The sequence below is a fragment of the Cuculus canorus genome, chromosome 5 (genome assembly GCF_017976375.1).
Source record: "Cuculus canorus isolate bCucCan1 chromosome 5, bCucCan1.pri, whole genome shotgun sequence".
NCBI lineage: Eukaryota > Metazoa > Chordata > Aves > Cuculiformes > Cuculidae > Cuculus > Cuculus canorus.
In genome coordinates, this window is record NC_071405.1 from 36,399,549 (window position 1) to 36,413,364 (window position 13,816).

The 13,816-nt window shown below is 36.1% G+C and overlaps 1 protein-coding gene across 11 annotated transcripts in view; it reads left to right on the forward strand.

The window, feature by feature from the left end:
- The window catches only part of IRAG1 (inositol 1,4,5-triphosphate receptor associated 1), a 92,089-nt gene that overhangs the window by 30,667 nt on the left and 47,606 nt on the right, over positions 1-13,816 (forward strand). For all 11 annotated transcript variants that reach the window (XM_054067633.1, XM_054067634.1, XM_054067632.1 and 8 more), the window contains one exon: positions 13,379-13,476. The gene's annotated coding sequence lies outside the window, so the exon portion shown is untranslated. The remainder of the gene's footprint in view (positions 1-13,378; positions 13,477-13,816) is intronic.

Sequence of the window (13,816 nt, forward strand, 5' to 3'; positions counted from 1 at the left end):
TCATAAATTCTAAGCATGAACACTTCTGAAAACAGACGCCGTCTGAAAACATTTACTTAACTTTCAGAAAATGAAGTTATTTAGACGGGGCTTAGCCGAAAAGTTAGAAAATTGATTCTAATTTAGCTCAAACCAGAATGAAAAATTTGATGTTAGTAAGCTTTCCTTGCTTACTTGTGTCCTGCAGGCCTTACAACAAGAGGACAAGACATGACCCCTTAAGGTTAAAAGCATAATTTTTAACTTATGACAGCAATCCAGCACCAGAAAAACTTGGAAGTTTAGAAGCAAACAAAAGATACAGTCTGTCTCTTCAAAGCCTTTCTCCAGTGAGTGGAAGCTTTGATTGTGCTTCTCATTACTGGAAAAGAAAGAAGGTTGCTTACAAAGTTCGATAGACAAGGATTAAATACAGTTTGCCTGCTTTCATCTTCTGCAGGCACTGTTAGTTGTCTGTGTACAGCTAGCTTGTGATGTAGCAACAGGGCATGAAAAGTTATAATGATATATACCATCTCTTTGTTTTAAAGCTTTCTCACTGTTGAATTTCTCTTATAGATTCAGCTTACTAGGTATGCATGGGAAATATTACTTACAGTGAGAAATAACGTTTAAAAGTTGTAAAATCATGTGGCTGATATATATAGAATTTCTAATTTTCTTTTCAAGATTTGAATACCTCAGGAAGGAAGCCCATCCATTGCACTTGAGAATATTTTTTTACATTTCCTTGTGTACTGAGACATGATTTTATACTGGCTGAACTAGGAACAAATATTAATTAGAGAAAGATAAGAGATACTTCAGTCTCTATATGAGAAAGTTTGATTTATTCCTTTACACTCCACTGGTATAGATACTGTGGGAGAAAAGCAGTGGGAGTTGCAAAAGCATCTTAAAACATTCCCCCAGTTTGTACTGCTGATTTGATAAGAGATTATTTTCATGTTTTTTCTGACTCAGCCACATGTGAGGAGTTGGGAGCAGGAGTGTAGGCAGCACTGTGTGACTGAACACATGTGATAGGTAAGGGAATGGCAAAGGAAGAAAACTGGTAGGTTAGGATAGTAAGAAGGAAAAAAAATGGAGAAAGGCAATAATCCCTTGTAGTCAAAGGGTGTGCAATCCTTCATGCCAGTCTCAGTTTCTAGATCTTTTGGGCAAGGGAGGAGAGAAAGAAGATTCCCTACTGGTTTGCACCTGTCTTCTATTTAATATTACTGCAGCCAAACGGAATTTTCTTCAAACAGCTATAAAATTGGAAATGTCATTTAGTGTATGTGCAAGCAAATCTGTGTGTGTGTATATATATATACATGCATACATAGATATGTAAGATTGCAAAGTCTGAAAAGCACTGGCTCACTGTCTTTTCTCCTGTGAAATCCAGTACTTCTTCTATGATGGATCTTGAAGAACGAAAGTACTTTCAGTGGCCTGCCACCCAAATAGCCTCTTGAAAACATATAAAGTTAGTTCATATTCAATAATCTAAAATGTGACAAAACAGGGAGATGCCAGACATTCTTCAGGCTGAGATGTGTTTACTTTTTCAAGACTACTACTTAGGAATCCAGCATGATACCATCATATGGCAGCAGGATCTTGACTGTGGTCTTGGCATGTACTATCTTGTATTGATTAGAAAAATGTAGGAAAAAAAGTCTTTTTTTCTCCCATTACTTTCTTCTCTCTATTGTTCTGTCCATCCCTTCCTTCAGCATTGCGAATTACTTAGTGAGCATGAAGGCACTTTTCCTTTGTTCACATCCTTAAAATCAATTTCTTTCAGAAACTGAACCTGCTACCACCAGTGAATGTAAGAATTGCAAATCCAGCTCATGCAAACATTCACCTAATCCTACACAAGGACTATTTAAAAAAAAAAAAAAAAAAAAAAGCAGGAACATTTTTATCCTCACTGGTTTCAACTATCTGTAGGCTAGGGCTTTCCTGATCTGGAGACTGTATGACTACCGCTGTACCTCTCATCTCAATGCATTTCATCCCTTTTTGAACTCACTTATATGTTCCAACTCCGTTACATCTTACTAAAGTATTCATTACAAATTCAATTATTTAAGTATATGCTGTTGTGAAGAAACTTCTTTTGTACTTAAACAATTTCCTAATAACTGCTTTTGGCACTCTCATCCTTATGTACTGTGAGAAAATAATTAATAGGCTACTATTTCCAATCTGTTCATTATTTTTTTTAAATTTCTAACTTGCTTCTGTCCACAAGTGTCCCTTTTCCAAGCTGAAGTGTTCTAGTTCTTTTTGCCCAGAAACCATTCGCAATTTCTGGCTATTCTTTCTCTTATGTACCATTTGTATTGATGTTGCTTTTTTTTTTTTTTTTTTGAGATATGACCAGAACTGTTCTGAAGATTTGGGCACAATATCCTCATAACCTATGTTCTTATTTCTTCCTACTAATTCTTAACGTTTGCCTTTTTGGCTGCTGCTGCATGCTACTTTCAGAGAACTATCCAGAATGACTCAGATCTTTTTCCTGACTGGTAAAACATAATGATGGACTCTGATTTAGTGAAGTATATTTTATGGTTATTTTCCCTCATGTGCATTGATGCATTTCTCAGCAGTGTATTTCACCCGCCATTTCATCATTCAGGTGGTCGATATTCCATAAACTGCTTCAGACTTCAGATCTGATTATCCCATCTCATCTTTAATCAGCTGTACATGCCCTCTTTTCCAGATGCTTCATGACTATGTTGAATGCTATAGGCCCTGTGGGAGTGAAATCTCTGCAGCAGAAAGGCAGACCTATAGCTCTTACCCTTTATTTTCTTCCTTAAATTACAAGAGGTCCTTAAGAGCAGAGTTTCCTTAAGATACTTGTGGAGAACTTTGTTAAAACTTCTCTTTGAAAATACATGACTGTATTAAAAAGCTTGTCGACTCTGTAAAGAAATTTATTGAAAGAGCAAAGTTTGGAATGCTGTACAGCCTTGTATTAATTTATCATTCCCCTATCTAAATACTACATTAACTTCTTATGTAGGACAGTTGTTATCTTAAATTTAGGAACTAGGATGAAAGCCTTAAGTGATAATAAAATAATAAAGCAACCAGTCCTCAGATTAGAGATTTGTTTTGTTTTGGCACAATAGCAAAGCACTTCAAGGTCAACATCAAAATATTTAAGGAATTGTTTGGAAAGAATGAGCACCATTCATTGCTTCTACTGTTTGTCTTTATCTCAGTCTCTTTAAGTTTTTTTGTTTGCCCTCCATCACATCAGGTAATTCATGTGCAGGTTGTTTTGTCTCAGCATTTGCCAGAATGTTTTTCAAAGGCATTCTAAAACCCCAAAGCTTTGATTATTAATAAAACTTTTGAAGCACTGATATTTCAATATTGCTTCTATTTTAGTTTAGTCAGTTCTGGGTAGTTCTATAGTATTGTTAAAATTACAATCACTTTGTAGATGTTCTTTTAAGACATACTTTCTAAATTTTTTACATGGTTTTGTATTTTTTATTTCATAATATATTATAATCTTTGAATCATTTTGATTCCATAACTTTCTACAAAAGTCTTAAATTCATAATAAAGTAACCACAGTCCATTACTTTAATATAATTTTGTTCAGTTTATAAAACATAAGGAAAGAATAAAAACTGGTAAGACTAAATTTCAATATATATAGACTATATATTTGTAAGCATGTTGTTTATAGGTGGGCAAATACAGAAAACCATTTTGTCTGATTATATATAAAAGTTATAAAATTAGCATAATCAGATACACATCACAAATTCTTAAGACGGTAATGACAACAGCAATATTGAATTCTAGCGTAGCTGATAAAGCGCTATGAAACAGGGCTAAGAAACATTCATTCTGGTAGACTTAACTCAGTATCAAGATATGAATGCTGCTCCTTCCCCACGTTGTCACCTTGCTTCTCTGCCAGAAGTTATCCGACTTTTAGCAGCTGCAGTGGAATGGGACACATCATGCAACCTCAGTCATTAGCAGTTTGTCGTAAACCGCTGGTTGCAAACAGATGACTGAAAAGAAAGTATGCGCCTTATTTACTTGCTCTTACTGTAGAGATGGTGGACTCTAGAAGAGACACAGAAAACAACTGGAGTGGGATCTTATATTTCTATTGCAGATTTTGACACATGATGTATCCTGTTTGTCTTTTAAAGACTCTTCCATGAGTAACTCTGTTCCTTTTGCCTCTTCCTCACCTCCCTTTTTTGGATTTTAGGTTTTGAGGCCAAAATTTTAAAACCTAGTATATAAAATATAACCCTCAAAGTCTATAATTCTCTTTCCCTGTAGAAGTATTTCTCTAATTTAAGCTCACCTCTTTGCTAGGGGCTCCCTAGTTCAACACTGATAAAACCATAACAAATGCTTTTGAGGTTTTTTTTAGATGTTGATGAGATGAGATTGTGCATAAAGCTGGTACATTTTTTTTGGATCAACTCCTGGATATAATCAGGGATGGAATGGTGTTGGCTAAATAATTTTATCAGGAAAAGATTTTGACAAATGAGGAACATTTTGCTACATTTGGCTTGTGCTATTGCAGAAGAGTAGAGTGGTTGTTTGCCTCAAAGCTTTGTTCTGAACTGTCTAATTACCCAGAAAAAAATGACTTTTTGGTACAGTACATGCCAGTCAGTCCATAAAAATGCCTTTCTTTTTCTGATAGCTTTGATCTTTGTTATTAATGTTCCTGATTCTGGGGTTTGGAAAACGATCACTGAAAACTGCAAAAATAAGGTTAACAAACCATTTCTTCTCAAAAACTTAAAGTTTTGTATTTGGTGGCTTTCTAAAATAAACGAAAAGTTGTTTTTCTCACCACGCTTTCTAGCAGATGCAAGCCAGTGAGGATAGTTTCCAAATAAGAGTTTTCCAAATTTTAAAGCTGCTGAATCTAGAACTTCAGCCAGTAACCAAAATGGGCCTCATTTCATCCTTCATATGAATATCTGTAAATCCTGCTGAGAAGGATTTAAGAGTAAGAGGAATTATATACTTCATTCACTTAAATCTGTGTTTAGGAGATTAGCGTTGATGTTGCACCTTTGAAAGTGCTGACTTCAGTGTAGTCCATGTTCAGTAGACATCTGTGTTTCCTCAGAGTGAGAAAACCAGCAGTAGATGGTTAAATTCTTTTTCGAGTCCTTGGTGTCAATATCTTGAAGGTCAAGTAGTCTAGAATGGTCGAGCTGCTATTGGAGTGAATGGTCTAAGAGAGCTCTTTATTTTTAAGGACACCTGCAAAATAGAACGTTGAATTATCACCTTTTTGCATTACCATGCTTTCCCAATCCTGTGATTCTGTAGGTAAAGACTTTGTATGATAGACATAATACCTCCTTTTTTTTTTTTCTTTTTTTTTTTTGTACCAGCAATAATCTCTTGTCCCTCATGTTGGATTCTGATGAAGCTTAAGGGCAGAGCTTTGAGAACACAGGAAATGGGAACTTGCTTTTAATTTCTCATGAACTGCTGGCTTTCATTTTCTGACTATCCTTTCTGTAAGTCAGCAAATCTCTTCTTTCTAAAGTGATAAGTGGTATGCTTTCTCCCTTTTCCCCACATTAAAATAAAACCCTCACATTTATTTTTCCTGAAGCTACCTCATCTGCACATCAAGTAAGGATAAAACAAAGGCAAGCTATTTCTCCTGTGGTTTTGGCTGTGGGTGCTAGACTGCCACTGGGAAATCTCCTTCTAGCAGACGTTCTTTTCCTTGATTAGGCCACATATACTTCAGACCAAGTAGCTGAATTTGGCATCTAAGAGTAGAAGTCATGACACAACTCCTCAAGTCAGAGATACAGCCAGAGATTACGTGAGAGTCTTGCAAGTGCTACCTGAGATAAAGCCTCTCTCCTGGGATACTGAAGTTTTCAAAATAGGGGCAGTGAGCAGAACCATACTTTTAAGTAATCAGTTGAAGTATCTGTGTAGTTAGCTAGTTGTAATGCTAGTAGGGCACACTACTCTATTAAAAAAATTCAGTCAGAATTCAGCTACCCTTAGTATTTTTGTCACGGACTAGTTTGCATTGGAAGTTTGGAAAGTGCACTGATTCAGGTTGAAATCAGAACAAAGTACGGAAAGCCATAATGTTAGCTGCTTGCAAAAGGGTTCATCTCACAGAGCTTATCAAATGTTATTTAGTGAGGTATAAACTGATGCTGTGGTTACATTATGAAATACCCTTCTAAGGAATGCAAATTAATATTTTATTGTATAAGAAAAGCTGTGTTGTAAGCATGCCTAATGCAACCGTTTCTATGCTAACACAATATTTCTGCATATTTGATGGAGTTTGGAGTATTTATTTTACCTCCATCTTAATTACTACATCATCCTGTCTGCTAGAATACCTATATAGTACTGAGATTATTAAATCAAATCCTCTTTGCTGCTTTCACCCTGAAATTTAGAACTGTCTTAATTAGCACAGGTAAATGAAGAGGAAACACAACTCTGAGGAACTTGTTGCTGTTTCAGCTAATATATGTACCTCATCGGAGAGCCATACCATCCATTACTAACTTGGCCAGTAAAATGTACATTGACGTTCTTTGCTAAATTCATCAACAAGAAGGTGTTTTTTCTATCTCCATATATTGTAGGTCTTTGTTTTTAAATCCCAGTACAAAAAAACCCACACTTCCTCCACACTATTAAAAGTCTGACTTAATATAGTACATGAGTTGAACTGTCCAGTAAATAGACTGTCTTCCCATCACACCTTTTAAAAATTTAATTTAAATTAAAACCAAATCAGTTAGGGAATGCTTATTGTAAGAACTTCATAGTGTGAAAATAATACTATGTGCCTACATCTGAAATGTACTCTTCAGTATATTTTTAATATGGTCTCAGAAACATGCTTTCAGTAGCAAGGAATAACACAGCCCACAGAAAACAGCAGATGATTCAGCAATACAGGCAAAAGACCTTCTGCAAAGTATGTTTGCAAAATCTTGTATTGCTTTAAGAGATCTTTTGAGCAAGAGCAGGGCTTTTACCCTCGATTCTGCATTAACATCACACTTGAATGAAACACTCCCCTCTTTGGATAATACTGAAATGAATTAACGTCCTTTGTATAATTAGTCTTTTATTATTATGACCTGTTACTGAAGCTAGATATTGATAAACTAGTGTAGCTGCTGGATTTCAAGTTTTATCTATTTCCAGCAGAAGAGCCTAACAGATGGTATTATTAAATGTTATTGTGTATTCACAATTCTGTATCATATGTTAGCAGGAGAAAAGAGGTCTATATGTTGTTTTTTTCTTCTTCATAGATGTCTGGGCCTGAAGAATCAGTGTGTAATCTAGTGATAAAATTGAACTGGTTCTAGCAAAAACAACGATTCTTGTGATCTAACATATAACATCTCTGTATCCAGCTGGGACATCACAGTCTAGATGAGTGAACTACCAGATCAGTGGAAAAGCAGCTGAATAATTGGATTCAAGTAATGTGGTTAGTTCATTGGCATTACTTGTCACCTGGCATTATGAGTGAAGTCCCCTGAGGTTCTATCCATTTATTAAATGTGGAGGAGGAGTAGGAATACATTCTCATCAGATGTGGCTTACCACATCTGGTTTGGGGCCTCCAGGATGTTGATGAACTTGAGCAAATACAGGGAAAGCCACTGTGTGTAGCAGGCACACATCCTGTGAGGGAATGTTGAGGGGATGAATTCATATTCTTTAGCCTGAGGAAGAAACTAGTTGTAGCCTCACAATACTTAAGAAGAGGTTACTAAAAAGATGGACTCAGGATCTTTACAGAGGTACACAGCAGGAGAACGAGAAACAATGGTCATAAAGTACAACAAGGGGTGTTCTGACTGAATGCAAGGACGAGGCGGGGGAATTACTGTGGGGGTAATTAAACACTGGATCAAATCTAACAGAAATGCCATGATTTCAGTCCTTGGAAGATTTCAAGTTCAAATTGGACAAAGTCCAAAGCAACTTAGTTCAGCTGCTTTGGTGCTGATCTTGCTTCAAGGAGGAGGTTGGTCTAAATGACCTTCCAGCCTGAAGAATTCCTTGGTTCTGGGAACTGATCCTCCAGTCTGACCATCAAAGAGCAACATGTAAGTTATTTGTAGTCAAAAAAAGCAGCAAGCAGTTCAAGTCCATATAATGGCTTATTATTTGAATAAGTTGATACTACAGTTATTCCTTTCCTGGTGTACAGCAATATTTAAAAAAAAAAACTTACAGGAATTTGAATCTTAAGTCTTCTCTCATAAAAAGGAAGTGAGACACCTTCACGACCTTTTGGGTGTGTTGATTTTTGCAATGAAAACACAAACATCTCCATGTGTCACCATAGTAAGGAACTGTGAATCTGATTTTGTCCAGGAAGCATAAAAGGAAAATAAAATACTTGTCTTGCTGCTTTGCCATTTATCTATGCAAGATGAAGAGCTGAGTGTCGTCTCCCTGCTTGAAAGACCACAATTTCATTTTAGGATCCCAAAGAAATCTGTGTATTGTAAGTCTGCCCTCTGGGATTACGCTTTGTAATAGGGAAAGAATTTTGTATAATTTCTTCATTTAGAATTTTTTTCGCTTGACTAGCAACAAGACTCTTGGGTCACTATGCAAGAGTGTTCTGCTGTAATTGCCTTATTGCTTTCAACTTATTTATGTTTCTAAGCTAGGCCTTTGGTAGTTGTTTTTTCTAAATAATATAAAGATGATATCCAGCTGTCCTGCAAAACAGAATAGTTCATAGAATGTTTATATGTAAATATTTCATTTGAAAATATTACTTCAAGAGACAACCTTAAGGTTTTTATGAAACAAGAATGAATTGGCATCAAAGGACAGGATTTTTTTTCCCCTGATCTGATCTGTCTCCCCCTCCCATGAGCAAATTTGTTCTCTTTTTACATTAACAAAGAATATAGTTGAATGGCAATTAGAGAAAATATCGTCTCAAGCTCCCTACTCTGCCTACATCACAGACAAAAATATATGCATAGCTAGAATATGATGTGTAATACATGCAGTCCAGACAGCAAAAACATATCTAGGTTTCTCCAAATCTGTGAGCAGGTGAAAGAAACCCAAATGACTCTGTGTTACTGAGTTCATGATGCTCATTTAGACAAAAGTATGTTTAGTGGTAATATTATCTCCTAGTGTTCTTAATACTACTGTCGTTAGCAATTTCTGTTGGGTGATTTATCAATACACAGGTCCTGCATCAGAGGGGTCTTTCAGAGGAGCACAGAACAAAGATTGAAGCTGCCTCCTAAACAAATTTGCATGTTTCTTTCAAATAGTAAGTTGTTTAGGAGGAGATAGAGAGCAATATTCTTTACCTGCATATAATTTTCAAAGTTTTTGGATTGTCTCATATTTTAGGTCACTGCCTTTACATTGTAAAGCAATAGGTTTTTCTCCAGATACTTCCTAGCTCTAGATTCCTTTTAACTACCCTTCTGAATGACACTTAATGTACTGTTCTCCCACTCTTATTTTCACACTTTCTTATATACTGTTCCTTATGCTTAGAAATCCTTACTCTCGATGCCAAATACCCACCCACTCCATGTTCACATTCTTCCTTTAAATTGCATTTCCTTAAAGTCTGTCAAAAATAATCTGCATGTTAAGAAACATATCAATTCTGCTTTGAAATCTGACAGTCTTCTGATCATCAAATTTGCAGGCTGAACTCTTAAACTTATGTGTAATAATAATATATCAGGGCCTAATTTTTCCTTAATATCACACACACTTTTTCACCAAATATATATTTCAAAATACCCCAAATTTCAGCCCAGCTGGTTTCCTAGAGGCCATATGGCTGAGCTCTGCTGCTTGTTTTCTTGTTCTTCTCATTCTAGCTGAAAGCCCACTGATGGATGAAAAATGAGGTCAATAAGAAGTAGGATGAGGTAAAACTTTTGTTTGCAAGTTAACAGAACTTATGGAAACCGCTATCTATGAATTGTGGAGTGGTGGGCTTTTTTGCATTGGGAGGGAATTGTTTGTGAGGTTTTTTATATGCAAAACAAAGGAAAGAATTGTTGAAATTACAGAAGCAAATTTGTTTAGGAGTGATGAGTTGAAATTTAAGATGCAGGAGGCATATCTGAAAAATTCTGGGTAGTAAGATCTGTCAGGCTGTTACAAATATTTCATGACCTAGTCTGGCATCTGGCACGCTTGTGCACGTCGTTCTTCACATGTAGCAAAGGTTTGTTCTGTGGCTTTGGAAGACAATTTCCTGTGAGGTAAAGGATCTGCCGTAATTAAAATCTTAAATCTCTCATGGCTACACAGTTGGAAGGCTTTCTCTAAATAAAGATTTAAGTAGAAACCTTTAGTTAGCTCAGTGAAATATATAGGTGGCTTTCACTATTATGTTCTGAAAGACAGAACATATTTCTTCTGCTTTCTTGCTTGCTTTTCTTGCTGCATCTTCCTTGCTTTTGGCTAAGAAATATGCACGAGTAATAAAAGAACAAAAAAGACCATTTGATAGAAAAAAAAAAAAAAAGGAGAGAGCATACATGCACTATTTTCTCTTTCTCTCGCTTAAAAGTAATCCTGGAAGCAGCTACCAGTTAAATTACTGTAACTGTAGTTCATGCTGAATGCAAGCATTTGAATGAGGGGGAACAAATGGGTAAAAGTGTTCAAGTCTGGAATCCCTGAGGAAGTGCCACCTTCCTTTGGTTCTCCTGCCACAGTTGTTCTGTTGTCTCCAGCACAGGGAGTGGGGAGTGCCAGATTCTTGCAATGGCACTGCTGAGGAGAAGCCTCTGCGCTAAGAATCTTGTAGATCTATTCTTTCCCATAACTCCTTTGGCTGTCCTTTCCGTACAAGAGCTTAGGCGCATACTTAACCAGATAAAATTACGTTATTGGAGTTTTCTCTTAAGCTGATTCATTCAAAGAAACCCCCATAATCAATAAAAACTACAAATAAATCAGAACATATTTTTTGTGAACTTGTATACAAATCTTAAAACCATTTATTTTCACGGGGAGGTAATGCTACTTAAAAACCTGTTTCCTTCAATTCTTTTTCATGCTGAATAAAAACAAAAACCGAAAACAAAGACTTTGTATGTAAGCCAGAGTAATTTATAAAAGTTTGATTTGTGCAATATTAGCTCCTAATTGCTCTTAATAGAAGCTGAATCAGAAATCAGGCTGCCTAAAATACACTTACCTAAAAAGAAAAAAAAATTATTTTTTCAATCTGCACCTAGTAGTCTAAAAAGTTAGTGAAATACTGCTCCTCAGCAGTTCTAGAACATGTACATTCTTCAGTTGTTTGCTGATTGTCTGCAGCATAAAATTCATCCTAGAATTCTTGCAAAAAAAAGTTGTAAGCCACTCCTCCAATTGCTGTGCTGCAAGAGAAATAAACCTAAACGTTGACTGCTAACAAAAACAAATTGTAATTATTACTAATACAAATGAAGCTGGCTGATAGCATTTCACAGCAAAAAAATGCTATTTTCAGATACAGTTGCAATCTTTTAGTGAGTCTTAAATTTCTGTTTAACTATGTCAAAATAACTGTGAGTGAAATTGAGTCAAATTGATTTTTCTCTGAAGGTGTCAGGGAAAAGCCTAAAGCTGGGACTAGAATGGATGCTATTGGAGTTAAGTACACAACTCCCAGAAAACATTATCCATTAAACTCTGTGGGAGTAGCTATCAGACTTCTTTAAACTCTGGCATTAAATTTTAAATACATAACCCAGCCAAGAGCCTTGTTGTTCTTGTTAGTGACGGGCCAGCATCACCTCTTACCCCCAAACTTCTTGTTTTTCAATCTCAACAGAGTGTCATTCCTAGCCACTACTATAGAAATTCTCCTGAGTTCTCCCAGTCAGATCAAGTTGGACATGCATCAAAGAAGCATTTTGCTTTCTGCCTGGCCTAACTTTTCCTTTCTCTCATTCAAGCAGATTATTGAAAACCATAAAGTTTTATGTGTTCCTGTGCTATGAGGAAAACAGGAAGCAGAAAAAGGAATTTTTTCCTTTCCTGCTGCTCTGAAAACAAGCCCTTTACGCGCAGCTTGGAGTCCTGAGGAAGACTGCACTGAGTCTGAGAGACAGAAATTTTTTAGAAGCTGGGGGCCATTCACTGTATTCTTCTTATGCTGTATTCTTCCTTTAAAATACTTTTGTGCTGCAATTATTCACACTTATCCCTTGTCTCTGAGATTACAACCTGGAAGTGTTCTGATTGTCAAGAAGTGTTATGTAAGCTGCTCAGGAATTAATGTTCAGAAATTAATCTCAATTCTTCTCAGAATGGAAACAGAAGCTTTGAATTGACGTAGTTGTTGCATACACTTTGCATGCCCCAGTGGCATTCTTCTGTATCTTATAAACGGAAACACCACTGTCTTCCAGATTCTATCTTGTACAGTTGTATGGATGTTAAGGTGGGTGGAACTCAGATCATTACAGTTATCACAGAGATACCTTATATTAGTTCGGGGGCTATGATCATGTGTTTTGGTAAACTGACTAAAGCAGCATCTTTATATCTTGCAAACTTAAGTATTTAATATGAGAAACCACTTTCTTGTCATAAAAATCAGTTGCAGTAGGACACAATCAATTTGTTTCCTGTGATGCAGACAATAAAGGAAGTGTTTTCCATCTTCCACGTAGTATCTCGTCACATAGGATAAGTGTGAATGAGTCATCTTTAGTTATGATTTTGATTTTTTTTGCTTTTCCAGTAAATGTTTCTATTACACAAAAATTTTGAAGTCATGGTGCAAAATATGAAAGGTTTTCTATTAAGATATTCTGGTCCGGTTTTACAGATTTTGGTTGTTTTGGTTTATAGTGTTGGGTTTTTTTCAAATATTTTGGGATAGCTAATGTATGCCAACAGATTTTATTTGTGTATCTTAAAAAAGTATAATCTTGCTTTGTGTTTGAAAACTTATTCTGTGGTACAAACATAGGAAAAGCACCCTCTTTTGCTCATGCTTAGTTTAAATTTAATAATGTGTGTGTTTGTTAAGTACTTCAGAGCTGCAAAACCTGATTAAAAATGCTGCATGAATTCCATATAGTTTCGCAAGTGTACAAACAGAGTGCAAAGAGATATCTCTCTAATATGGTAATATTCTACAACCACTTTGCAGGAGAACAAAGAAAAAAGTTACACAAAGCAGGTCAATTGTGCAGTTCAGCTGTGTTCATGAGCATGCAACTCCCAGTGTTGACAAATGAGAATCGCTTGCCTTGACCGCGGGCAGTTTGAGGTCAAGAAATATTAAAAAAAATGCTTTCTTAACTGTTTATTTCTGCTTTTTTTATATATCCTTGCTGTGACGTGACAGAACATTTGAGGCCAACTGCCATGCTATCAGTGGAGATGGAGTAAAGCACCTTTATCTAAGCCTTCGCTAACACGGTGCTCAGCTGTGACTCAGAGAGGGTAAGTTAACTGATTATACTTAGCTTTCTCTACTATGGTAAAATGAGTTGCAGAGAGAACACACTGAAAGCCAAGGGCCTCTAAATACTTTTCCCTTTTATGGAATAGAGCTCCCAGATCACCATTTCCTGGAGATTGTACTCTAAGCCTACACAGTGGTAAAAGAAAGTTCTCTGCATTCACTGATCTATATCTGACTACAAATTTGAGCTCAGGGGATCATTTTTTTCCTAACTATTTTAAGCAGTAAGTTTACAGTAACAGACCAAACCGTTACAAAGCCCTCTATCCTCTCTTCTTTCTTTCTTTTTCTTACTTTTTTTTCTTTTTACATTGCCTC